The 27,737-nt window shown below is 35.5% G+C and overlaps 1 pseudogene; it reads right to left on the minus strand.

The window, feature by feature from the left end:
* Window positions 1-19,656: 19,656 nt before the first annotated feature.
* Window positions 19,657-25,980, minus strand: LOC104860327 (annotated as a pseudogene).
* Between the last annotated feature and the right edge of the window lie 1,757 nt (window positions 25,981-27,737).

Raw genomic sequence — 27,737 nt, forward strand, 5'->3', positions numbered from 1 at the left:
ACTGGCTCTGGGATGTTAACCAAACTCAAGTGGGTGGAGGGGAGTGATTTTCTCAGGCTTCAGTCTTCTATTTCTACTATACCTACAGCGTGGCATTTACTGTATTATAGCTATGTGTTTTCTTTCTCATTCTATGTAGTTATTTCCTCCAAACTTTTGCCTTCCTGTTTATATTTTATTGAATCTAGATAGCCAATTAAGTAGAAGTTTACCAAGACAACAAAATAAGCAGTGGGGAAAGATGAGAGACAGGACAACAGAAGAAGCTAGTCAATGATAGAATTTAAAATAAATGATGTGTTGTATATTTTCTAAACATCAGAAGCTAACCATATCTTCCAAAATTCCTTTCATTCTTGTGCTTAACAAAGCACCTGTGTATCTCTATATCTGCTCTACACTGTGCTACAAACCACCATGAACCAGAGTAATTGTTACAGCTCTACACTTAGATCAGCAGATCACTAATTACCTAAAAAGCCTGAGCCTAGCTTGATCGTAACTTCTTTAGTTAGAGATAGTTTATTTATAATATTTTGGACATAGTCCTTTTAAAACATAATATTTCTAAGGCTTGAAGACTTCCTTGCTAGCACTTTTCAGTTTTTAAAGAGTGAATCTTCATATCCATGTGTCAATCTATCATTTCCAACCTATGATTTGTATAATAAAAATACTAAGGTATACAAATCACAGAGCTCATACATAATGTCTCTACCAAGATAATATAGAAAAAGGACTCCATGCTTTTTCCATGCCAAAAGACTATTCAAGTGTTCTTTGCTTATATATGTACTATCCATGAACACTTATAAACATATTCTCAGAATTTCTATTAAGAAAGTACAGTATATATAGCAGTTTTCCAGATGCCATAGAAAAGTTGAAACATAAAAAAATTCTTGTTCTTCATAAGTTTATTATTTAAAATGGCATCTGAGATAGATATGAGTAAAAGAAAAGAACAAAAATAATCCTCATGATATTTTACAAATTGTAAATAAAATACCACAGAACCCAGAAGGGAAATCGAGTGATATAAAGATAATTAAGGAAAAGTCAATAAAGTAGATTACTATTGAACTGATTTTCTCTTATTTGAGAAAGTGTATTTGAATAGATATTGTTTTTGTTTTTGCTTTTGTTTTAGAAAATCTACTTTATTCACAGCTTGAAAATCTGAGTTCTATCTTTTCTAATTTGGTTAAAAATGTAAAATATGAGGAATTTCAAGAGTCAGATTTTCTGTCTCTCTTTTTTTCATTAACTTTATTGGTATATTTTAGGTATACAATGCAGGTACATTCATCACTGGGATCTTGCACATTTACCCAATGTAGCTTGGTTTTTATTTTTTTTCCCATTCCCCTACCTTTCCTTCACCCTCTCCACCCTTCCCTATTTACAAAGACTGTTTCCATTTTTTTTAGCTTTTCTCATATTTTTTCTTTTCCCTTCTTACCTTTCCCCTACCCTCACTACTTCCCCTATTCCTTTAGACCTTTTCTTCCTATTACAAAATGTCAATTATATATTTTGATCCTTATTTACACTTTAAGATTTTCATAGCAGAGAAACCTATTCAGTATTTACACAAGTGTGTCTTATTGATTTCACTTAGGGTTGCTGGGGATTTGGCTTAGTGGTTCTGGTACCTGCCTCTCAAACACAAGGACCTGAGTTCGATCTCCGGTAGCAAAAAAAAAAAAAAAAAAACAACAACAACAACAACAAAAAAAAACATGTCATTGGATTTCACTCAGGGTTAGGGTTAGGGTTAGGGTTAGGGGGTTGTTTTCTTTTAGGTCTTGTAATACCTCACTCCAGGCTCTCCTTGACTTGAGGGTTTGTGTTGAAAAGTCTGCTGTGATTCTGATGGGTTTTCCTTTGCATGTGATGTGTTTCTTTTCTTTAACTGTTTGTAGTACTTTGTTCTTCCATTGGGTATCCTGGATCTTGATTATTATATGTCTATGTGTAAATATTTTTTGATCATGGCTAATTGGAGTCCTATGTGTCTCACTTATCTGTCAAATTCTTTTTCTCTGTTTGGGAAGTTATTTGTCATTAATTCTGTAAACAGGTTTTTTTTATGCCATTTGTATTTTCTCCTACTTTTTCATGGACTCCTACCAGTCTTATGTTATTCTTTTTTGTGTCATCTAGAAACTGCTGGATTGCTTTCTCATGGTCCTTTACTAGTTTTAAGATATCTTTCTTTTCATGGTCACTGGTTAGCATTCTGTCCTCTATATCTGATATTCTATCTTTAGACTGGGTCAATCTCTTGTGTATGCTTTCAATAGTTTTTTTTTTTTTAATCTCCTGGAGATCTATTTGGATCTGTTTCATACATTCAATTTCTTTTCTATTTGGGGAATTGTTAGTTTCCATTTTTTTCCCATGCTGGGCTTTCATGGTATCTATCATAGTCCTGAACTCATCCATTGTTTTTTCTCTTTCTGTTCTAGGGTCTCTAATCATGTTTTTCATTCTCCTCACTATTTCTGTAGTTTTCTGGGAAATTATTTCTGTTTTGAGTTTTTCTAGAGACTCATTCATCTCTTTTGTTATTTCTGGTGATATAAGTTCAGGTGTCATGGTGGTTGATTTTCAGACTTTTCCACCTCATTTGCCTTAGAATTTGCCTTTGGTAAGCTGGAATCTGTGTTGTGCCTTGCTTAAATGCTTTCTCATTTCTATTTTTGTTGTTGTTACTGTCCTTGGTTTAGTTCCTAGGTTAATACTTCAATCTCTCTGATATAGCTGGTCTTTAGGTTTTGTGTCTGTAGTGACTCTGTGACACTCTCATTTTAATACCAGGAAGGACAACTGACTAGATCAGTCACAACACCTTAGCCCAAATGATACAATCAGAAACATAATAGCATCAAGCACAGCTTAGAAAATGACAATTTGTGGTAGTTATTAATCTATCACCTTTAACTGTGTGAATTAAATCAAAATCAAAGATAAGCCCAGAAAGTGGTTATATGGAATAAACTCTTCAATATAGCAACTTTACTCTTCTGGATGGCAACTTTGAAGGGGTTTGGGAGAGAGGCATAGATAGGTAGAAGGATAGGGAAAGGTTAGAAGTGAAGCCAGAGGACACAAGGAGATCATACAAACTCTAGGAAACTGTTGAAGACAAGAGGGAAAGACAGAATGAAAGAACAAATATCAGAAAAGAACAACCTAACAGCAATAGAGAAGCTAGAAATCATATTAACTTTAAGGACAATTGAGAGAAAGAAAGAGAGAAGAAAAGAAAAAGAAGAAGTCCAAATTAGGATAAGAACAGGAACAAAAGTGAGATGAAGAACAATGGGATAGAACAAGAGATTGATTGGGAAAGAGAAAGACAAAAGAAAAGAAAAAGGGAAGAATTTTACAGAGTGGGAAAATGATAAAAATTATAAAATTAGTATTCAAAATTAAAAATCAAAGGAAAAGAAAAAATAATTTTAAAAATTAAAAAATAAAAATGAGGGGTCTCCTTCAGGGCATATCTTTGCTGTCACACTAGACAACATAGGCAGCAGTGTACAGATCTAAGTCAATTAGTCTCAGCATGCATCAGCAGACCCCTGAGATTCAGGCTAATTTCTGGCTACAAAGCCCAAGTTGAGCTTTCTGACCTTCTGCTGAGTTGAACTTTGCAAGTTTCTAGTGCAGGTTCCAGCTGCTCCTCCCTTAAAGATAGTCCAGGTTCTGATGAGAAGTGGTGATCCCTGCAATTTACCAACTATGATGGTCTGGTGTACCCTTATTGCAGAGATTCTCTTCACTTTTCCAGTTGGCTTCAATTTTCATCAAGGTGCCTGACAGAGGCCCTCTTTCTATTCACTTCTATTATGTCTTCTGGAGCTCAGTACAATGGCCTTTATGACCCCCTGTGCCTGTGTGTTATGGATTCAGGTATGGGCACAACCAGGTCCCACGTGGGGGGTTGATTCTGCAAGGGTACCTTCAAGGCTCCTGGGTTGTGGGGTTGGGGCAGCAGCCTAGCTCCATGAGGCTCTGGGGCTCGTCACCAGTCCGGGCAGCTTGGAGGCCCAGGGCACTGGGAGTGCAGCCTCTTTCCCTTTTTATAAGGTAATAGTTTTTGAAAAAGTACAACTTTACACTTGATATGATTTGGGGAATGGATGAAAATAACCAAATCTTTTTGTTTGTTTGTTTATTTTTTAAGAAAAAAGATTTGCAGAAGAAATCTACCACCTCTGCAGGGGGAAACAAAACTATACTTAATTTTGAGGCACCACTCTTCCCCAGAATATGATTCATAACATCTATCACCTAACAGTATGTTCTACCCTGAATTGTCCTACTAAACGACAGAGTGAAATGACAAAGCATTTCATCTGAGGGTGCAAAACAGTGACAGTTTAGGTTATGCACTGAGGTTACTGGGATACAAATATGATTGCTCAGTGTACCTTTTCAAGAAAGGAAAACTGATGATCCTTTATATTTCTTGTAGGAAGCAGCAACTTTGAATACTTAAGCCTTAGACAGCCCTAGTCTAATTGCACAGGGTCCCACTACTTAAAAAATATTCTTGCCAAGCTCTTCTGTGTCTATTAACCAAAAAGATTAATCTCTGGCTTCAGCAAGCATAGTAGTATCCCTTGAAAGTCTTTGAAAAATCATTCTCTATTTTATCTTTTATTTTTCACAGAGGAAAATATCATGCAGCTGATTCAACCATCCATCTAATGATTAGAACTGACCTGGTAGTCACTGTAGGATAGGATTATGTCTGAAGAAATAGCTTTCTGACAGATAATAACAATCTGTGTTTACTTGAAATCAGAGTCATATATCTGCTATCCTTGGTATTAAAACATTATTTTTCTTTGCTGTGTTTTTGTCCAGAGCCAGATTTCAAAAATTTAGAAAGAAGAGTAGTTTCTGAGCCAAAATACCATTATTGAAATGCCAGAATCCGACCATTAATTTTCCCATGTTCTTATAAATTCAATTAAAAGCTGAAGCTTAGATCACATTAAAATTACTCACTTCATTATCAAAAATTTAGCAACATTAACATTAATACATTTCATGTAAAATAATATTTTCTAATTTTCCTCATGTCTATAGAAAATTGTTTGTTATGTATATATTTAAGGCAGCTTGGCTTCCTATTTCCTCTATTTCTTTTGCTCTCACAAAGCCTTGCAACACTTAAATCCTAACATTCATGAATGTTATGGCTCATGTCTAAATGTCCCCCCAAAGCCTCATGCAGCCATAAATAGGGGTTTTCATAGGTAGTTGGATATAGAGTTTCTGATGCTGGGATTAAGTTGGTGATTACTAAATTATTAGCCCACTGATTAGCCTGGCATATTTCTAGGTGTGGATAATAGGAAGGCCCACTGTGGGTGTGAGTGCTACTGGTCCTAAGGATGTGTAGCCTGGATAGGATATAAGAGACAGAAAGAGGGATATTGCCACTGTATGCTGGTTGGTGCTTTTGCTGCCTCCTACCTTCCACCTTCCATGCCATGCATTGTTGTTTCTCCTGAGTGATGCCCCTCTGCCATGTTATCTTGCCTTGGAACCAGCCAATTATGGAATGAAACTTTTACAAACTTTGAGCCGAAAATAAACCTTTTCTCCTTTAACTTTACCTGTTATGTATTTTCTCTCAACAATGAGAAAAGTTACTAAATGATGAATCAAAACTAAATACAGCTTCTTCTTTTATCTAGAAATAGATCTCATACTAGAAAGCAGAGAAATCTAACATCTCTAAAACCTTAAAGAATTCTTTTCCATTATCAAACATGGCAATTATAATCGGTCTCAAATATTTATCTGCCATGTCAGAAATTTGGCCTGACAAAAGCGAAGCACCAAATATGAATGAGGGAAATGCTAAGTCATGATTCTTCCTTTAACTATAAATTTAAAAGAAGTTTATATGATTGCAATAGTACTTATTTTTATTTTTGGAATAATCAAATTTAAGTACTTTGATTGACATCCAAAATTGTGTCTACCTAGTAGAAATGGGCTTTCCCATCGACTCAGAAATAGTAATCATTACCAGTACATGTTGAAGCACCCATATATGCATGAAAGTAAAAATCAAATGAAATTATTATCAACCAACCAATAAATCAAATTTAATAATCAATATAATTTAATGAGGTGAAAATATATGTCTTGGAAACTGGTTGCAATTTCATCTGCTTCATAATAATTCCTTTCTGAATTACTATATTTCTGTAGCTTTCTGAAATATCTGAGTCCTTATAAATCTGCACTGGAACTTTATATTATCTTTAGTATCTGTTTCAGAGTAAAAAATTCTGTTCCTGCCCCAACAATTAAACACCCACACATACTTTACAAGCCTAAATTATTTATTCACTTATCTGTCTAAATATTATATGCCCATTTCAAGCAACCTATATATGCTCACACCCAACAGAAAAAAAAAAAAAAACAGCCAGAGGAAGAGACTGGTAAAACAACACTTTAGGCAAGGGAAACAGCATGAGCAGAGGAATGAAGCACAAAATACCTTTGCTATATGCAGAGAATATCAATTATTGCCAGGATAGGAAGTGAAGGTTGAGATTCATCAAGTGAAGGGCATCTTCTTTACTTTCAGTTATGTGCCACATAATTAAAACTATAAGTTATATAAATATTTTACAGCAACAGTAGCTCAAAGAATTCATGGTTGACACATGAGAATTAAAGGAGACCTGACTGAATGTAGTTTCATCCCTAATTGCCCTTTTATCAAAAAAACTTTCATAATGCCCCAATTTCAATATGTGAAATCAAGAGTCCAGAAGTCTGTCCTCCCCGACTTCCCATAAAAGGACTGAACTTAAAGCCTTTGCACTAAACAACATCCTCATTCCCATTCCTTTTTATATTTTAAATTAAGACCATTTTGCTAGATTGCCCAGGCTGGATTTGTATTTGGGAACTTCCTGACTCAGCCTCCCAGATTTCTGGAATTATAAGAGTTCTAGAAGTCTGCATTTCAAAAATCATCCTCAGCTGATTTTTATGCACCACAGTCTAACCATTTCAGTAGGATGATATCTGTCTGTGCTTACTGGCTCAGGTTCTGCAGAACACTCTGTTAGTGTTTGACAAGGCATATTACTCAGAGTCTTGCCTGCTGCTGGTGCTATACTACCAAGATTGTGTTGGTCAAATAAATCTGTGACCCCAGCAAATGATCTATCTCCTCTTACAGAATGCCAGTTAAGATTAACGTATTATTCTTTTAATTCTTTTGGAAAGGTACCCAGCAGAGTGATGGCTGGGTCAAATGTGCACCCATGATTATAGAGGCACAGTTTGTAATATCTAAAACTTGGAAACAGCCCATTTACCCATCAGTTGGAGACTGGATAGAGAAGATATGGTTTTTCTATAAAATGGAATACTACTCAGTGATGAAGAATGAGAAATTAGAGTCATTCATAGGAAAATGGATGCATATTGAGGATATACTCAAGTGAAATAAATAAGTCACACATGTGTAAATACCAAATACTTCCTCTGGTGTGAAAAAATACAATTATACATAAGATCCTGATGCTATAATTGACAATGTGAAATAGGAAGAAAAGGGCTAACGATGTAGGGGAAGTGGGAAGGGTAGGGGAAAGGAAATAAGGGAAAAGAAAAAAATCTGAGAAAATGAAAAAAAGGAAATAAAATGTTTGTAAATAGGGAAGGGAGGAGTGGGTGAAGGGAGGGCAGGGATAAGGGGAAAAAATGAGAAAGAAGATCTGTAATGTAAAGGTACAAGATCCCAATGATGAATGTAACTATATGTACACCTAAAATGTACCAATAAACTCAATGAGAAAAAAATAATTATAACTAAATAAAAAATAAGGAGGGCAGGTAAGGGGAAAAAATGAGAAAGAAGATCTGTAATGTAAAGGTACAAGATCCCAATGATGAATGTAACTATATGTACACCTAAAATGTACCAATAAACTCAATGAGAAAAAAATAATTATAACTAAATAAAAAATAAAGTTCAAGACCAGTTTGGGCAACTTAGTGACTTAGCAATACCCTTCCTTAATATAAAAAAAGGCATGTGGCTCAGTGTGAATGCAGAGTTCTTTGGCCAGTAACACCCCCCCACACACACAAATAATACTTTATCTCATTATTTTCCAAATTTATTTGACAATGAAACCTTTTATTCTCATAAACGTATTAGTATACTACAAAATGTATACATTAATGTGAGTATATTCAGAAAACTATGCTCTAATGTTTCATGGTTAAATACGATATTAGTAATTATTCATCAGGCTATCAAAGTTTTTCTAGATTATTATGATTTTTAAAAAATCAAGGATATATGGAACAGAGCTTGATTATGATAAAAGGTAAGCACACTGATGGAAACAAACAAAAATAAAATGAGATTCCATGTGAATTTTTTTCAATAAATGGACCAGTTTATTAATGTTATTGTTTGTGCTCAAAATATCTTTAGAATGAGAAATCCATCATAAAAATTTAGTTGAAATATTTTGTGATAAAGCATAGCTCAGTTCTTCTATTAAACTGTTGAAAATTTTTTCATAGCTAATTAGTTTTTTCAATTTTTATTTTTATTAGCACATGATGCAGTAGATAATGATTACTTTTCTTGTGAAGAATTGGTCCATGTACGTAACTCACCTTAATTCTTTTTTCATCTTCTTCCCTTCCTCTCTTTCTCACTTACCTTCATCTCTTTTAGCATAACTAATTGTGAAACCATTTGGAGACACTAGAGGACCAAATACGGCACTGGAAGCAAACTTTAGAAGACACTGTTCAGATTCTGTTTTCAATGATTTCCTCATTAGCATGGTATCTCTCTTCTTGTTACACATATCATGAACTCTCCATATTCTGGCAGAAGATTCACTGCAGTGTGGGTTTTTTTGTGTGAGATTCTAAGCACATCTTCACTTCATACCAGACTGCTTTGCAACTTCCCAAGCCTGATATACTTAGAAACACAATAACAACGTCTAAATCTGTCTGCTTCAATTTTATCTAAGTAGCTTTCCTTATTCCTATTTACAAATTATAGCCAAGAGAACAAACTTTCATCTTTATAGTGATAATGTTTCCAGAATGTACAATTTACTATATTTATATATCAACTCACATGATAGCACTCTTACCTGTTTCTTCATCATAACTTTCCTGGGATATTGGAAACCCCTAATTTCTCTATAGAGTGTTAAATAAAATCAATCTCATTTAGAAAGGTACAGACTTGGACTCTTTTTTCAACTGGGAATGTATGGGAGATAGGCAGTAACAATATAAGGTGAAAATCATTTGCTTTGGTGATATCAAATATTATAAAATGTCCCATTGTGAAATGCAGTTTAGCACAGAGTTAGCAATTAAAGCTTTTTGCCAGACTCTTTAACAGCTGTTAAAACTTGTTTAGAATCTTAGAATGAGAAAAGCTGCAGCAACTGTAAACTACAGTCGTTCATCTGAAATATATTTAGGGTCATGAAAAGAACAGCAAAACATCTGCAAAGGAAAGAAAGCACTAGGAGGGGAGAAGGACAAGTTAGTAAATCTTCCGAGAATTATCTCAGGGCCTCTGAGAGAAGAGTTTAAAAATAAATATTTCCTCAACAGCTGCCAGAGGCAGAATTGGAGCTGCCAAGAGTTAAAGGAATCAAACAAAGGGTGGAAGTAACCATGGGATTTCTGTCTCATAGGCTTAGAGTAAAACAATGCACTCATGTATAGATAGGCATCCTAACCCTAACCCTAACCCTAAGAAATTGGATGGATTGAGCCATATATGATTAGCAAATTCTGTACACAATAGGAGGGTACTTTTATATTGTCAAAGAATTCATTATAGTGATTCCCAAAGAATACATTTTAAGCAGCAACTTTAGAAGAGATAAAGCTGAATTAACATGTGCTAATAAATCAAGAGCTTGATGCACAGATTTTAAAATACATTTTAAAAAGTAAACAAAAAATATAAGTGCAGTGTCAAAGAAGACAGGGATAATTCCATATAACAGACACAGTGAAAAATTGACATGCATTCATGTCAAGGTCACAATAAATTTATGAAAAAGCATTCAGAAATTTAAGAAGACATTGACTATCATGAGTGGGTTATTTTTGCTGCAATTTTTATTGGCCAAGTGATTTATCTTCTCTCATTTGTCTTATAATCTTCTAAGTCATCCATGGATCAAATATATAATCAATGGAACAATTGATTATAAACAATGAAAATTAAATGAGATTTATATAGAAAACTTTCAATATAAAATGTAAATCTATGTTTATTATCTTTCCATAATTAAGAGTTTAGTAGTAACTTTAGACATACTGCAGAAATAATGTATAGACTGTTCAATGGATCTATTCTATTAGGAGTTATAAATCTAAGATTGCAATGAATAGCTGTCACATTTTATAATATATTGCAAGATAACTTTTGTAACTGCTGTGCATTTTAAAGATTGTTTTGTTGTCAAAAATCCAGATAACTAGACATTAGAGAGCTTCCATAGGCCCATACTACCTGAAATCAACAAAACTTAGAAATATTTTTCTTTGCATTATAGCCTGTGTTATTTTCTATACCTTAATATTGGATAAAGCTGGACTACTAATTAGGTGAGTATGTTTAGTACTCATCTTAACAGAATAGTCACCATGCATCAACAGTATAATATTTAACCAAAACTACTCAGAGCAATGTTAAAACCTTTGTGTTGCACATTTCTATTTTGTGTTTATGGAGTATCTTTCTTACACATGTTCACCTTGCGTCCATTTTTCCATTTTTAATATTAGATTCCCTACACTCTAATTTCTTCCACATTAAGGTCAGTATACTACCATCACCTAAACTTCTCATAGTCAATGTTGTCTCTGTACCTTTATGTGTGTGTTCTCCCTTTTTTCACATTTTTACCGTGCCTCTCTAATCAACTCCCAAATCCTCCAATTCTTTTATAACTCAGCTCAATTTTATGTACTTTATCAAGACTAGCAGTAGTCTATTCTTAGCTTTCCACAGCTTTGAACTTCTCCAGCATTTATCAACAGTTTGTACAACATGATTATAATCTCACTCTTATCTAGAAATTGTTCTCCAGGAATGATATATAAATTAGGCTTAGGGTGGGGGATTTAGCTCAGTGATGCCATCACCTGCCTTGCAAATGCGAAGTCCTAAGTTGGATCCCAATAACAGTAACAACAACAAAAATCGGCTTTTTGTCACAAATAGACCTCAAATACCATGAGGAGAGAATTCAAACAGTGCAGTCATTCTCCCATAATATCTATCACAGAAGTGCTGTCATTTGGCCAAAAGCACTTACTGGACATTTCTTTGTAATCTTAGCTTTAGGGGTATAGGAGAAGTGAGGAAAAAAATATTGTCTATGCATAGACTGTGAATAAATGTTTTCTCTGCAAATGAGGAAATGCAGTGATGGATTGTGATTACCCACATCACATATACCTCTTGGATTTGTAGAACTTCCCCCTGGGCCCTAGAATGTCTGTGGAAGGATCTATTTTCCAAGCAACTTCTTTACAATATATCATCTAATGCAAGCAGAAATTTGAAGCTCTTATTAAATTAACAGCATTTAAGTCCAAGACTTGTTAGAACTTCAAATATGTGGGTCACACCTAAACCAAATAATAAACTCTGATGTTCAAAGCAGTAGAAATACAAGGAGTACTGGACTGAGTTAGGAATTAGCTTTATCATTCTGTAATGTAATATTACAGTCCTTTGGCTGCTTCATACTGTTTTCTCATGTATTCTCTCTCAACCTTTATTTCTCAAAGTGGACAAGCAACATGAGCATCAACTAGAATCTTATTAGAAATGCCCAATCTCAGGCCCCATCCTAGACCTAGCAAATTAGAGTCTACATTTTAACAATACTCCAACTGATCTGTATATACATTAAATTTTGAGAAGTGTAACTTTAGAGTGTGAGATTTTGGGGGGACAAAGATTATATCTTTTCACCATTTTATTCTTAATATCTGTTATTTAGCCTTAATAAGTGTTGTATAAATTGTCAAAAGAATGAATGAAAATGTAAAATGAAAGGGTAAGATTGATTGCTGCTCTGGTCCTATTCAAGTTTAATATTCTAATTCTAATTCTAATTCTAAATCTAATTCTAATTCTAATTCTAATTCTAAAGCCAAGGCTAAACTTGTTGATTTTAACATTTGCAAAATGAGAATTGAAGACTCTAAACTTGCTTGGCAGATAATATCTCTGATCTATTTTTTCCACTTTTTAGTGATACAATATATAGGAAATCTAAACCTGGTATTTTTTATTTATTTATTTTTTGGTATCAGGGATCGAACTTGGGTCCTTGCACTTGGGAGGCAGGAGGCGGAACCACTGAGCTAAAGCCCTGGTCCTAAACGTGGTATTTTAAATGAAATTATTTTAAATATACTAGACAAAAGGATGTGTGTGTGTATGTGTGTGTGTGCTCTTCTACACTCAATATACTCATGAGATCCTGAATCTTTATGTTAAAAATGTACAGTGAGTTTTTAGAAGTGAAAGAAATGTTATCCTGGACAGCTGTTTTTATAGCTCCTGTCTATTTGCTGGCTTTAAATAATAACAAGAGAGAGAGAGAGATGATACATACCATTATTTACAGATACTGTCAAACCCTATGCACTGAATTTCTTAACCCAATTTCAGTACTTGTTTCTAGCTTTCAGAGAGTTTAAATAATCTCATACCCACTCCTCAGTTACTGGCTTTCTCAAATCACTTGACCTTCACATTTTTCTAAAATGGCTCAATAATTTCAGTAACATTGTAAGAACAAAAAATTCAAAAATATTCATATTGTAGTAATATTTACTAATATGATTCTGTCATTGCTGTTTGAAAATATGGTGTTTGTCATCCAATTACCAATAATGCTGAACAGAAAATATCAATTTTTGCATATTTATAAAATATCAATATTTGGATCATTGGGTGTCAGGTTTTCAGGCATCCAAAATGCATAAAGGCTTTCACTTATTTCTGCTATATCCTGATAAATTATCTACTTGAATTCCCACTTGTTTTTATTGGATGAATTGATGCCCTACACAGATAATTGTAAATGTAATAATTGCACAATTTCCAAATAATTATAAAGCCTTTCTAAAAATCTTCAACAAATTTTCATCCTTTGATTTTCTGAAACTTCTAACCCTTTATCAATTGTGAATGAGTAAGTGGCCCACCTTTGTGGATTTGTGAGAAAATCCAACATTGTAAGCAGTGATGCCCATAGAATCAGAGCAATGGAAGGACAAAAATAAAAATAGAAATTGTTTTAAAGGTTCTGTGTTGGAAGGCTAAAGTGTCTGCCCTGGAAGCCTGAAGGAACTGGAGACAAATATCCAAAGGCAATGACGAATACCAGAGCTCCTCTGAAGAAGCAAAAAGGAAGACTCCTTTCTTTCTTTTTTTTATTCTATCTAGACTACAAGTCCACATCCAGGGTGAGTCTTCCCTCCTCAATTTTCCATCTATGAGTCAATCATCAACAGCCGCACCCATAACTGTGCCCCACCTAACCTGCTAGGCAGTTCTTAATCCATTCAAGTTGACATCACAATTAACTATCACAACTCTTATATGTTGTACACTAAAACACTCGCTACTTTAGAGCTTAAATTCATCATATGGCAAGAAGGCATTATTTCTTTAGAATGAGGCTTTATGTTTCTGTCCCTATGTTTGCCAAAATAAGTGGAATTATTAACTATATGCTTTGTTCCTTACCACTACCCTAAATAGTCCTAACATTTTTAGTATAAACTCAAATATTTTTGTCTAACGCTATCATAACTATTTCCATAACTGACTTTAGAAAGAATGATGAGGAATTGATCACTGATGTCCACATGTCAATAAATCTGTTATAGAGAGATATGATGTTTGGTTATTACCACTAAGATTTAAACAGAATCTGTGCTAGAATATATAATAGCTTATAGTTAAAGCCTTTGATAGTAGAAAGATATGAACCAGAGCACCACAAATGAATTTGAAACCTGGCTAAAAAACAAACCATCTACCCAATTCCACACACATTATCCAGGCATTTTGAATCAGTTAGCCTTTTTCAAGCTGTTTTCCCAAAATATCATAGAATAGGCAATTTAAACAACATGCAATTCTACCTCACAGTTCTGCATACTGGGAATCCAAAATCAGGGCTCCATCATGATCAGTTTAGTTATGGTGAGGGCCCACATCCTCTTTTGCAAATAGCTATTTCTTGATGTGCTGTCAAATAGGGTGTTTGTATCTCTTCCTTGTTTTGTAAGGGCACTGTTCCTATTCTTCAGAGCTCCATCTCACCTTCATCAACTTGAGCTTAGGTGTTCAACATATGAATTTTGGGGGAAAGAACACATTCAATTCATTGAAATTGATAATGTATATAACCAGAGTGAGTTAAGAGTATAACTTTCTTTTTATTACACTTTAAGTATTTCTGAGATACATAAATATACTCATAAACACATAAATCTAGCAGTGCCAAAAATCCATTACCTCACGGAGGAAACATTGTTAACTGCTTTTAGCTTTCCTGAAGAGATTAATTTAATGTGGTAGCTGAGGTCTCTGTGGTATTTTTCTTCCCAGAAATCAAACCCCAGAATTGATCAGTAGTCAGTGATTTTTAAAATTGGTAGGCATACTCTAAAATCTAATTTGAGTGCAAGTCTGATGAGAGATACAAAACTGGGTGTATTAATTTCCTAGGGCTGCTTAGGTGACTTCAAAGACAGGATCTTATATTGTCACAGTTCTAAAGGCTAAAATTCTGAAATTAAGATGTTGGCAGAAGTGTGCTTACTCCAAGGAATCTAAAGGTGGATCCTTCTTTCCTTTGCCCAACATCTTGTAGCCCCAGCTTTCCTTGACTTGAGTCTCACTCCAATCTATGCCTCTGTCCTCACATGCTTATATTTCCTCTAAGGACACCATTAATATTGGATTAGAGTCCATCATAATAAAGTATGTCATCACCTCAACGTGATTACATCTTCAAAGACTATTTCCAAATTACTTCAAATTCACAAGGGCTAGAGACAAGGACTTAAAAAATCATTTTTAAGGGCATAAATCAACCCACAAAAGTGGGCAAAATGATGTCTGAATGCCCCTTCAGATTTCCCTTCCTTAACACTTCTATTCAAATGTTAAACAAGAAGTCTAATTACATTCTATATCATTAATTTTGCCACATTATTTGTAAAACACTGAGTAAATGTGACACACAATAAATGCAATCATTGATTTGCTTTACTTTTATTAATTTTCATATCACTTTTTTTGTGTGTGTGCTGCAAATCAAACTCAGGACCTTGCTCTTGCAAAGCAGGTGGCAGCAGCACTGAGCTAAATCCCTGACCTTTTCATATCACTTTTTTTCCCATTAAGTTTACTGGGACATTTAAAGCAAACAATACAGTTACATTGATCATTGGGATCTTGTACCTTTCTTACATGATATATCTTGGTTCTTGTTTTTTTCCCCATACCCCTGCCCTACTTTTAACCCCTTCACTCCCCTTTCCTATTTACAAAGACTTTGCCTTTTTTAATTATCTTCCAGATTATACACTACATAAATATATATCTCAGAACTAGAATCAAGTACACAATCATTAAAGACTAACCCCACAGATGCCACAGGCTTCTTGTAGTCAATGCCTTAGAACAGTCTGCTTCATTCTGTACTGACTGACACTTCCAGGTTGTGTGCAGGAGAAGCCCCAAGGGAGTTCCATTGCTTCAGTGTAGCCACAAGGTAGCATATATCACAGGAATCCATGTTTTTTAAATTGGTTTTCTTCCCCTAGATGATCTAGGTGCTTCTTAATTGCTTTCCTTCTTTCCCTTAAATTTATCCTGGGATAAAACAAGTACATAACTTGTATTATTTGATTTAAAATTCCAATATTTATGGAGATGCTGATGATGCATGAAGTCACTACCCTCCTGTGGGCTGACAGCCAGTAACACTGGTGGGAACATGTACAGGTGTATAGTGCTAAGACAAGTTCTATTATAGGTCAGTAGTGTACACTTGCAAAACAGAATGAAGACTCAGTTTGAAACCACAAGAATAATGCTTTTCCAGAAGAATTTTTGGAATATTCTACTGCTAGATCTGATCAACTTAAATAAACACAAAATGAACAAATGGCTATGACATTTGCTATCCCGTAGGGAGGGACTGAATACATTGAAGCTAAGTCTTTCTGGGCTTTTTAACTATTTGATTTCAGTTCAATGATAACTCGAACTCTGAGATCAATTATCCACTTAGGCAGGAAGAAAATCAGGTGCTCTAGGCCAGCCAGTAGCTCACAAAGATCAAGCTGCTTTGTTGGTGTCTCTATTCTGAGCTGTAAATCATCATTTATCATACAGAAGAAGGAACTGAAGCTGGGGGAAGGGGAGACTGTAGTCAGGATTTGAACCTAGTGTCTTCCCTCTAGAGCTCCACACTCTGAGGGAACCAGCAGTTCCCAGCCTGAGCAACACTCTGAATGCTGATCTCTACCATCTCTGATATTTAAAGCTCCATGCCAGCCCCCAGCTTCAGAATGTATCAGATTCTAGTACGTGGCCTAAGTACCTATGAATAGATCTTAGTCCCCTGCCTCAACACCTAAGTCTTTGCCTTGGTTTCTGCACCATGCCTCCAAGTTGAGCATTATAAATAATGACTGACTCCTGAAAGAACCTCAGGTCCACTGTAAATCCTAGCTCCTATTGCTGGTTTTCTAATGCCCACTGAAGGATACCTGATGACAGTGATAGCTAGAAATGTCTGCTTTGTCTGAAGAAATTAGCATGAAACTTCACAAATCCACTGTCAAGAACAAAGAGAAAAGGATGATTTTTGATATTTTGTTAATACTGTATCCTGGTATCTGGTGTTTTCCTAGCAAATAAAGCCACAATCCTCTGCAATTTTCATTAAGAATGGCATATTCTAAAATACTTTTCAAATACTAGTCACAGCTATAAGTTTTAAAGAGCTAATCAATAGCTTGGAGAGGATATTTTAACATGTTTAGTCAATTTGCTATTCATGAGACCTTGTGTAAGTATCTTAACTACTGTGCGCACTGACTTATCTATCTATAAAAAGAAAATCACAAGGTCTGTCTTGATCACTACAAGCAATGTCCTGAGGATGAAAAGTAATAGATTGTGAAAGTATGTTGAGGTTGCGAAGCTCTGTACACATATAAGAACTTTGTTTTATTAATGGCAAGGACTTTCAAACATTTATAAAGGAGTTATTATGCTCCACTCATAGTCATCAAATATTGGAGGATAATTATGAGGTAATAAATGTTACACACAAAAAAACTACAAAGGAAGATAGATCCAAGAAGTCTGTAGTTTTGTGATACATTTCAGTGTTCAAATTACAGTACTAGCTTTAATCCAGAAAAACTTGGTCTAACCTCTGCCACTTTCTCTACTACTTAAGCAAATATTTAAGATTTAATTTCCTTTATTAGTCAGCTTTTTATTACTCTAACAAATTGCCAAAGGCAGGTACTTTAAAAAGAAAAGAGATTTACAGCTTTAGGGAATGAAGTCCAAATAGCATGGCATATGCTCAAGTAAGGGTTCGCCTGAGATGCATCACATTATTGTGAGAACATGTGTGTATCTCTATGTATGTGTAATCTATTTTTCTCTCCTTATAAAGCAACCAAGATTCAATTGTGGTGACTTTACCTTATTTTTAAAATTAATTTTATTGGTAAAATTTAGATATACATAACAAGCACATTCATCATGATATACCTCATACATGATATATCTTGATTCCTCTTTTTTCCCATTCATCTCCTCTCTCTCCAACCACATTTCCCCTCCTTATTTACAAAGTTTTGTTTTCATTTCAAACTTCTTTTTTTCATTTTTTTCTTTTCTCTTTCTTCCTCCAACCCCTCCCTGTTTTCCCTTTCCTTTAAAAAATTTTTTCTATTCAATGATTCCAATTATAAATTTTGGTTCTTATTTACACTTTCAGTTTCTCACACCAGAGATGCAAAACAATATTTAACACTTTGTATCTTATTTATTTAATTTAAGAGTATAGTCCCAAAGTGCATCCATTTACCTAGAAATGTTTCAAGTTTATCCTTCTTTATGGCTGAATATTATTCCATCTTAAAAAAAAACTCTTTTTTTACTCCATTCATCACTTGATGAGCATTTGGATTGTTTCCAAGATTTAGTTATTACAAATTGTGTCACCATAAACCTGTGTATGTATATATCCATGTGGTATGATGCTTTTAATTCTTTCGGGAACATACCCAGAAGAGGTATAACTGGGTCAAATGGAACCTCTAGTCCTATTTTTTTTAGGAATTTACACACTGACTTCCACAGTGGTTGCACCATTCTATACTGCCATGAACAGCAGAGCAGTGTTCTTTTCCCCCCACAGTCTCACCAGCATTTGTTATAGACTGCTTTATTGATTACAGCCATTCTTTCAGGGGGGAGGTCGAATCTCGGTATTGTTCTTTTGTTTTGTTTTGTTTGTTTGTTTGTTTGGTTGGTTTTGGTTTTTTTGACACAGGGTCTCACTATATAGTTGAGAATGACTTGGAACTCATATGTAGCTTAGGCTGGTCTTGAACTCACAGCGATCCTCCTGCCTCAGCCTCCCGAGTGCTGGGATTACAGGCTTGCACCACCATGCCCGGCTGCTTTTTGTTTTTTTGTAATCTGAGCATTGTTATCATTTGCATCTCTCAAATGATCAGTGATTTTGAACTTTTTTATATGTGTATTTGCTGTTTCTACCTCTTAATCTGAGAATTGTCTATTCATTTCATTTTGGATTAGGTCTTTAAATTTTTAGAGATTTTAAAAAATTCTTTATATGTTCTAGATAGTAGTTCCTTTGAGGAACAACTGACTCAATTTTTTTCCTACTCTATGCGTTGTCTTTTCACCCTATTCGTGCTATCTTTTGCTGTGCAATAGCTTTTTAATAAGATTCCAGTTGTTGATTATTTGTATTTCTCAATTAATGGGGGTTTTTGTTGGTGAAGTCTTTGTGTACATTTTTGCCTTTAAGAGTTCTACCTCTTCTCTCTTCCAGCAGATTTAGTGTTTTTTTTTTAATATTTACATCTTTGATCCATTTTTATTTTAGTTTAGTACATGGTGAGGGTATAGTTTTAATCTTTGGCATGTGGAAAACCAGTTTTTCTAGGAGAATTTATTAAAGAGTTTATCTTTCTTCCAGTGAAGGTGTTTGGCTCCTTTGCAAAAGACAAGGTACCTGAGTGTGTTTGCAGTTGTTTCTGCACCTTCTAATCTTCCATCTCTCCTAGGGTCCTTTTTTTTTAAGAGTGGAAATTAATCTTTATTTATAGGACACTATAAAATATGAAATTCCACATAGAATTAAGAAGCCCCTTCAGAGATAATCTTCATACAGTATGCACTGTTTGTAACTGTTCAACTATAGTTTCATTGTACAAAGTGCTACAATAACAAATGACATTTTAAAAGAAGAGTTCTTGGTAGAGAAACAGATGAACTTATATCCAACATAGTGCACAACAAAAACTTGGTGCCTTTCTCAGCTGAACCATGTAGAAGTTAAAAGTACCCGAAGCCCATCCTGAATCTGGAAGTTATACCCTTCAGAGGTAGTTTCTAGCACATTTTGATCTTCTTTCTCTACTGAGAAATACTTCTCAATTAACTTTAATGAGGACTTGTACACAGACTCATTTTTATGGTTTTGTAGAACTTCAATTTCATCAAGGCATCCACATTCTTCCATCATTATACTAAGCTTCTCAGTTTTACAGTATCCAGCAAGATATTTAAAATGGCATCCAGAATAACCAGAATAATTTTCGTATCTTTCACAGTTAAGAGGTTCATCAATGTTTCCATTATAGCACAATGAACATGATACACAATCTGTTCAACTGTCCCACCACTTGTGTAGTTGGTCACAGTTTGCACAGCTTCCTTTTGCATCTTAAAGTCTGCCTTAGAGAGTACACTGAGGAGGAATGGGACTAACCTATGGTTTACAACTTGCCTTATCTAGTCCTGAAGGTCAGATGTGATGTTTAACATTGTACAGGTAGCTTCCTTCTGAATATTAGTTTTAGGATGTGTAAGTAGGGTGAGAAACACAGCAAGTGCTCCTGCATCTATCGCAATCTGAGTCTGTTCATCTCTTCCAGGAACAATATTCCCTATGGCTCTTAGCGTGGGAGTCATAATTGGCAATTCATTTGATCCTAGAAGCTTCACCAGGTGGGGCACAATGCCCATTTTTTACAACCATTTCAATGCATTCATTTGGACCATCGGTAAGGTAAGAAATATCCCAGCAGATATCTGCTAATACTTTGAGGTCACTGTAATGCAAGAAATGAATCAATGTAGGAAAAAACTGCTTAACAGCATCTAACAGGGGTGCAGGATTCTTGTTGCAGCAGAGATTTGAAAATATACAGGTAAGATTATGTAAGTAACCACCTGCTAAAGATGACATATCAGAAACTGCAAGAAAAGCTAAGATTGGGTCAATTATGCCATATTTGATAACCAGGTCTTGGAAAACTGAACTGTCACCTGAAATGTTTCCTAGAGCACATACCATTCACTGATATGAACATGAGAAGAAGCCAAGAGAGAAATGAATGCTGGGATAGCACCTCCATCCACCACAGCCTTGGTCTGTTCTGATAATCCAGAAGCAATGTTAGTGAGTTCCCAAGCAGACTCAAACTGAATGGGACTACTATCAATTTTTCCTAAGAAGAACACAAATTTTGGAATCAAATCAGCCCAGATTATGTGGTCTCTTAGGGGCTCTTTCTCCTGAGAAAGCAGTTTCCTCGCAGCTTGAGTAGCTTGAAGATAGCTTTCTAGATTATTGCTATTTATGCCTTTGACAGTGTCATCAGCAGTCCAATTCACAGTGCCCTGGTTTTTGCAGTTTTTCTGCAGTGGTGAAATAACATCATAAGGAAATGAGCTAACATTCCTCCTTATCAGCATCTGCTCATCCTTCCTAGCTTTTCTCAGCTCCAAATTAACTTCTATACTTTGCCACCTCATTTATATACTGTCTATTCCCTTGTGTTTGAATCTCTTCAGCTGGGCACCTGCTGTATTAGCATTCTCATTTGTGGAAATAGTTATGAAACAAAGAAAGAAAGCAGCTGTGTACAGAGTGCTCTTGAAGCATTCTCCACAGAGAAGCCCAGGAAGGGTGTGTCTTTTTCTTTTCTTTTCTTTTCTTTTTTCTTTGCCAATACCATGCTGTTTATATCACAGTGGTTCTGAAGTATAATTTGAAGTCAGGGATTGTGATGTCCCCTGCTTTGCTTTGTTGACCAGAATTGTTTTTGCTATTCTAGGTATAGTCTGGTTCCAAATGAAACTTAGGAATGTTTTCTCTAGTTATGTGAGGTATAGTTTTGGGGATTGCATTAAATCTGTATAACAATTTTGGGACCATGACCATTATCACTATATTGGTTCATCCTACCCAAGATCAAGGAATATCTTTCCAATTTGTAATATCCTCTTCAATCTCCTTTTTCAGACTATTTTAGTTTTCAATGTAAAGATCTTTTACTGTCTTTGTCAGATTGACTCCTAAGTATTTATTTTTTAATGCCATTTTGAAAGGTGTTGTTTCCCTAGTTTCTTTCTCATTGAGTTTTTTATTTTTGTAGAGAAATTCTACTGATTTTTGAGTGTTGACTTTGCATATAGTTATACTACTGAATTTGGTTATAATCAAGAAGACTTTTGCTGGAGTATTTGGGGTTTTCTATGTAGAGTATCATGTAATCTACAAATAATTATATTTTAACTTTTTCTTTTTCTACTTTTATTCCTTTTATTTTTTTCTCTAGTTTAATTATTCTGGCTCTTTGTCAAATTATACTGAATAGGAATGGTGATAGTTGACATCCTTATCTTGTTCCTGATTTTACAGTGAAAGCTTTCAGGTTTGAACATTTAGTATGATGCTGGCTGTTGGTTTGTCATAGATGGCTTTTATCAGATTGAGATAAAGACATTCTATATCAAGTTTTGTAGGACTTTTTCATTACAAATAGATGTTGAACTATGTCAAATGCTTTTCTACATATACTGAGATGATCATATGGTTTCACTCTTAGGCTCTGTCGATATGGAGTATTACATGTATTGATTTGTGTATTTTGAACCATCCCTTTATCCCTGGGATGAGTTCAGTTGATTGTGATGTATAATCTTGTTGATTGTTTTCTACATTCTGTTTGCCAGTATCTTACTGAAGGTATTTGTGCCTAGGGTCCTTCTCTGGTATATCCTTGTCATATTATTTTTCTGCTGTGGGTTCCCTGTCTTTCCCCTGTGTTTAATTGCTTGCCCTTCCTTGTGCCTTCCCTCTATTGGTTTTCTTGGGATTGTGATCTTCATTATCTCTTTCTAAAATGCCCTTCAGAGTATTTTGTAGAGCTGCTTTGTTGGTTGTGAATTTCTTCATTTGTTCTTTGTCATGGAAGTCTTATTTCTCCACTGATTTTGAAAGATAATCTTGCAGGCTACATCAGTCAGGATTGGAGGTTGTTTTCCCGTAGGGCTTGAAATATTTCATTCTAAGCTCTTTTTGACTTAAAGGTTTCTATTAAGACATCTACTGTAATTCTGATGCACTTTTCTTTAAGGTGATTTGTTTCTCCTGCTTCCTCTAACCATTTTTAATATTCTGTTCTTGTGCTGAAATTCTGGAATTTTGATTATTATATGCCTTGATGTAGATTTATTTTGGTCATGGCTATTTGAAGTTCTATATGCCTCACTTATTTGTATGTCAAATTCTTTTCTTGTTTAAAGAGTTTTCTGTCATTGCTTCTGTGAACAAGTATTTATAGTGTTTGTACTGTCTCCTGCTTTCTTGTTGACCATAACCAATCCTATGTTGGAATGTAACTGTACTGTATACCTAAAAAGTACCAAAAAACTCAATGAAAAAAATCTTATGTTAGTCTTCTTTGCATTATTATGCAGCTGTATGGTTTATTTTTCATAGTCCATTGCTATTTTTTAGATGTATTTATTTTCAGGATTATTAACTGCAGTCCTGTCTTCTAGATCTGATATTCTGTCCTTGCTTTTTTCAATTAATTGTATAAATTTTCATTATAATTTTTAATCTCTGATAACTGGTTGAATCTGTTTCATGGATTCCAATTCCTTCCTATGGTGAGAATTTATGGTTTCCATAGCCTTCCTAAACTCTTCTATTTTTTTATCTGTGTCTACTCTAGATTAATTAAGCATGTGTTTTATTTTGATCATCATTTCTTTTTGAGCCTGAGAGATTATTTACTCTATAACCTCATTCTTCTGGGCTTTTTTTTCTTTTTTTTTTCTTCTGGTGCTATAATTTCAGAAAGTTCAGTTAGCTGGCTATTCATTGCCTCTATCTTATTGTCCCCTGGACTTGTCCTGGGTGAGCTGGAGATCTGTGGTTGCATTTTGCTTGTGGCATTTCATTTTCTATTTTTTATTTCACTTTGTTTTCTGTGTTGTTGCTTTTTATTTTTTTATTTTTGGAAGTTAGCCTTATCAATAGTATTGAGGATTCCCTTTGAAATGTCTGTTCCTCAGAGATGTCTTCTAGGTGTAGGAGTTTCTTAACTTTGTGTCTCTCCCAAGATTTTACCTTCCCAATTTATTAAGGATGAGAAGTTGCTGTTTGGCTTAGCAACCAGTCCTTCATTTGTTTGTTTTTTGAGTACATAATATTCACATTCATTTTATTTTTAATTAAGTGTATTGGAACATTGTACATATACACTATAATGATATTCATCATTGGGAATTTGTAGCTTTGCATGATATATCATGGTTCTTTTTTTTCCCCATCCTCTGCCCTCCCTTCAACCCTTCCAATCCTCCTTATTTAGAAGGACTTCGCATTTTTTCCTTTTCTCAAATTTTTTCCATTCCCTTCTTTCCTTCACCCTACTCCTCCCACTTTTTCTTCCCCTTTAGACCTTTTATTCCTGTTTCGCATTATCTATTATACATTTTGATTCTTATTTACACTGAGAAGCCAGTCTTTCAGTACTAAACTATGATGATGGCTATGACTCCAGGCAATCACAGTATTGTCATACAATGGACAACAACTGATTACAGCGTGAATGAAATCCTAGATATAATGGTAAAAGTGGCAATAACAATAGCATCAAGCACAGTCTAGCAAGTGACAAACTGTGGTTATTATTGATTTGGTACCTTTAACCATACAAGCAAGCTCTACAGTTATATAAAAAAAATTCCGACATAAACCAGGAACTTGTATGAAGTGCATTTCCCCTTGGTAGAGTGATTTTACTGTAGGGGGGATTTGAGAAGGATAGGGGTCAAAACAGAGAGATACGTGATCAGAAGTATAGTAGAAGCAAATCTGGATACAAAGGATGATCATTCAAGTTTTGGGAAACTGGAGAAGAGGGCAAGAGAGAAAGAATGAAGGGGAAAGCAAAAGAATATTGAATAAAACTAGAAAAACAAGAGAAAATGCCCACTCAAATGAAAATATAAAATCAAGATGGATAGCTGAGGAAAGAAAGAAAGAAGAATGGAAAAAACAAAAATAAAAGTAAAGATTTTAGGCAACCTTAAAAGTAAAAACAAAACAAAACACCCAACCAGACATCAAAAAAGGAAAACAAATCAAGCAAAGGAAAATAAAAACAATAAAATTCCTCCTGTGTCCACACTTCTGTGGTAGCATCCACATCAGAGTCCAAAACTGTGGTGTGTAATTCCACCAAGTCTACAGTAAGACTAGTTCTGGGTATGGGGGTGATCTTGGCCTCTGAATATGGGGGCTGATCTTCAGCCAGCATCTTTCCAGATGTCACTTGGCCCACCCATCTCCTTACCGTGACTGCCTCTACACAACTCTCCCAGTTGCTGTGGTGCCTTCAGATGGAGCCAGCCCAAAGCTGCTTCCAATCCCATATACAGTTGGCCCTTCCTGGACCTCTCACAGCCTCCTCTGTTCCACGTCACGGATTGCACTTGCACACTGGTAATAGAGTAGAGAGGGGACTCGTCCTACCACTTGCATGCTTGTGCTACTGCTCACAAGGCAGGGAGGTGGTACCTAGTCCTGTGACCAGCCAAAGCTTTATGCCTGCTTGTGATGTTAGTTGCATAGCAGAGGGACACTTCTAGTCCTCTATAGCTAGGGATATGTTTAGCTTTTGGTGGCCACCAGAGCAGAGTCTGAGTGGTTGAGCTTCTCCCTCTCAGCAGAATTTCGCCCAGTCTGCTGTCCAACTGCCAGTAGTCTACTGTAACTGGATAGGTGTTCCGTACTTCCACTCTCTGACATTGTCAGTAAAGCAACCCTGGGGCTATTCCATTGTGGGAGTTCAAGCCCCAAGCTCTTTGAAATAAAATGACCACCTTGTCTACCCACTTCTGAACAGTGCTGTGGTATGCTGGGGCACGTTCTGCCTCATTCACCAAGTATTGACTCCGGGGGACCACTTGGGAAACAGTGTCCATGTTCTCACTGCTGCCTCCAACTGCATAAGATTTTCTTGGACCAGATCACATCTCCATTTCACAGTGAGTAGGAAAGTTGCTTTCGCTGCTGCCTCACCAGGCTGGCTACACAGCCACTCCATCACACTGCTCAGTCTTTGGTCTGTGGCAGTGAGTCATTTCTTCTATAGCAATGAAGTGAAATTTTTTCTCCTCTGTCAGTTCCTTCGTGGTTCCCATGTGCCTTCCACTCACTGGTTCCTCTCCGTGCTGTTGTTTTCCACACTCTTGGCAATTTTTCTTGGAGAAGCTGAGCTCATGCCACTCATTGCTCTGTCATTTTTTTTGAGGGGGTGCCTTTACCTTAATGGCTTAATCGAATCTAATGTAATAACCTTCCAAAGGCACCATATTCTAATTGTTTCCTTCTCAATATCATGAATGTGTGACTCTGGAGATTAAAATTCTGCATGAGTTTAGGGGATAAAGAATATTCATGCTATAGTATTCCTTCATATATAAATGGAGAAAATAATAAAATGTCCTTATAAGCTGTTTACTGCATTAATTGAGTTAATAATGAATGTAAAGGAGTTAACAAAACATCAGTATAATATATGCATATGGTGAGCACTCGATAAATGCATATAAATATCATTGATACTATTATTCTTTTTGTTAAGAACTTGGATATTATCCAAGAAACTGAGTGCTCTCAAACTTTCCCAAATCACAATTGCACTATATTTTAACACCTTCAAAGCACACAGGATTGTTTCTTTTCCCTTACTTCCTTTCTGAGAAAATGAAAAAATGGAAATAAAGTTTTCGTAAATAGGGAAGGGAGAAGGGGGTGAAGGGAGGGAGAAGGGCTGTGGGGAAGAAATGAGAACCAAGACCTGTCATGTAAAGGCACAAGATCCCAATAATGAATGTAACTGTACTGTTTTAACACCTTCAAAGCACACAGGATTGTTTCTTTTCCCTTACTTCCTTTCTGAGAAAATGAAAAAATGGAAATAAAGTTTTCGTAAATAGGGAAGGGAGAAGGGGGTGAAGGGAGGGAGAAGGGCTGTGGGGAAGAAATGAGAACCAAGACCTGTCATGTAAAGGCACAAGATCCCAATAATGAATGTAACTGTACTGTATACCTTAAAAGTACCAATAAACCCAATGAGGAAAAAAAAAACATAGGTAAGTCTTGCTGATCATCTAAAGAACTGCAAAATTGAGAAAGTGCTTTCAGCAAGGAAGCTGCTTCAGAAGTTTTCAAAAAATACACGTGGATTTAATTCTCCTGAAAGAGAAACAAAAGTCTGAGATTCTATTGGCAGGCTAAATTGAATAATGTAATCCAACTTTGAATTCTATATTGGTAGAGCTAGGTGATTAGCCATAAGCCACAACAAATCTTATGACAGTCACAGGTCAACATTTGACTTTTGAGATTCAACCTCCATTAAGTAAAGAAATAGCAGAATTTAGGCCTAGAGATAAAAAGGGGAACAGATGGGAAGGTTCATGTAGAAACATAGTAGGGATGGGACATAAAAAGTGCCAGTCTCACAAGCTGCTGTGTGTTCTGGTCTTAAGCATCGTTGTGTGTATGCACGCTTATGGACTAGCAGGAGCATGCAGTATTGGTGAATGATGCAGTATTCTTCAGATACTGGGTATGACAGAAAAGTATATTGTGTATCTTCTACTTTTGCTTCTGTTTGTTTCTTCTACTCTTCTTCTTCCTTTCTCTTTCAGTCTCTCTCTCTCTCTCTCTCTCTCTCTCTCTCTCTCTCTCTCTCTCTCTCTCTTCTTGGTGTTTGATATGAAACCCAAGGCATCACATATGCTAGGCCAGTACTCTACCTCTGCAGTACATCTCATCCTTTGGAAGACTTTCTCAATCCTCAGAGTCCTAGCAGTTCTAAATACTACCTTAACAATTTTTAAATGTGTGCCTGAGTCTGCAAGTTTAGGTACCTAGCCAGTACATTGATCAAACACATCAGCAGAAACTGGCTTGAGATTCTAGACTAGAACTTGAGGTTCTGCATTTTCATCTTAGATGTGATCACACTAACTGTGCCCA

The sequence above is a fragment of the Fukomys damarensis genome, unplaced genomic scaffold (assembly GCF_012274545.1).
Source record: "Fukomys damarensis isolate Sample0158 unplaced genomic scaffold, DMR_v1.0_HiC HiC_scaffold_39, whole genome shotgun sequence".
In the NCBI taxonomy this organism is placed as follows: domain Eukaryota; kingdom Metazoa; phylum Chordata; class Mammalia; order Rodentia; family Bathyergidae; genus Fukomys; species Fukomys damarensis.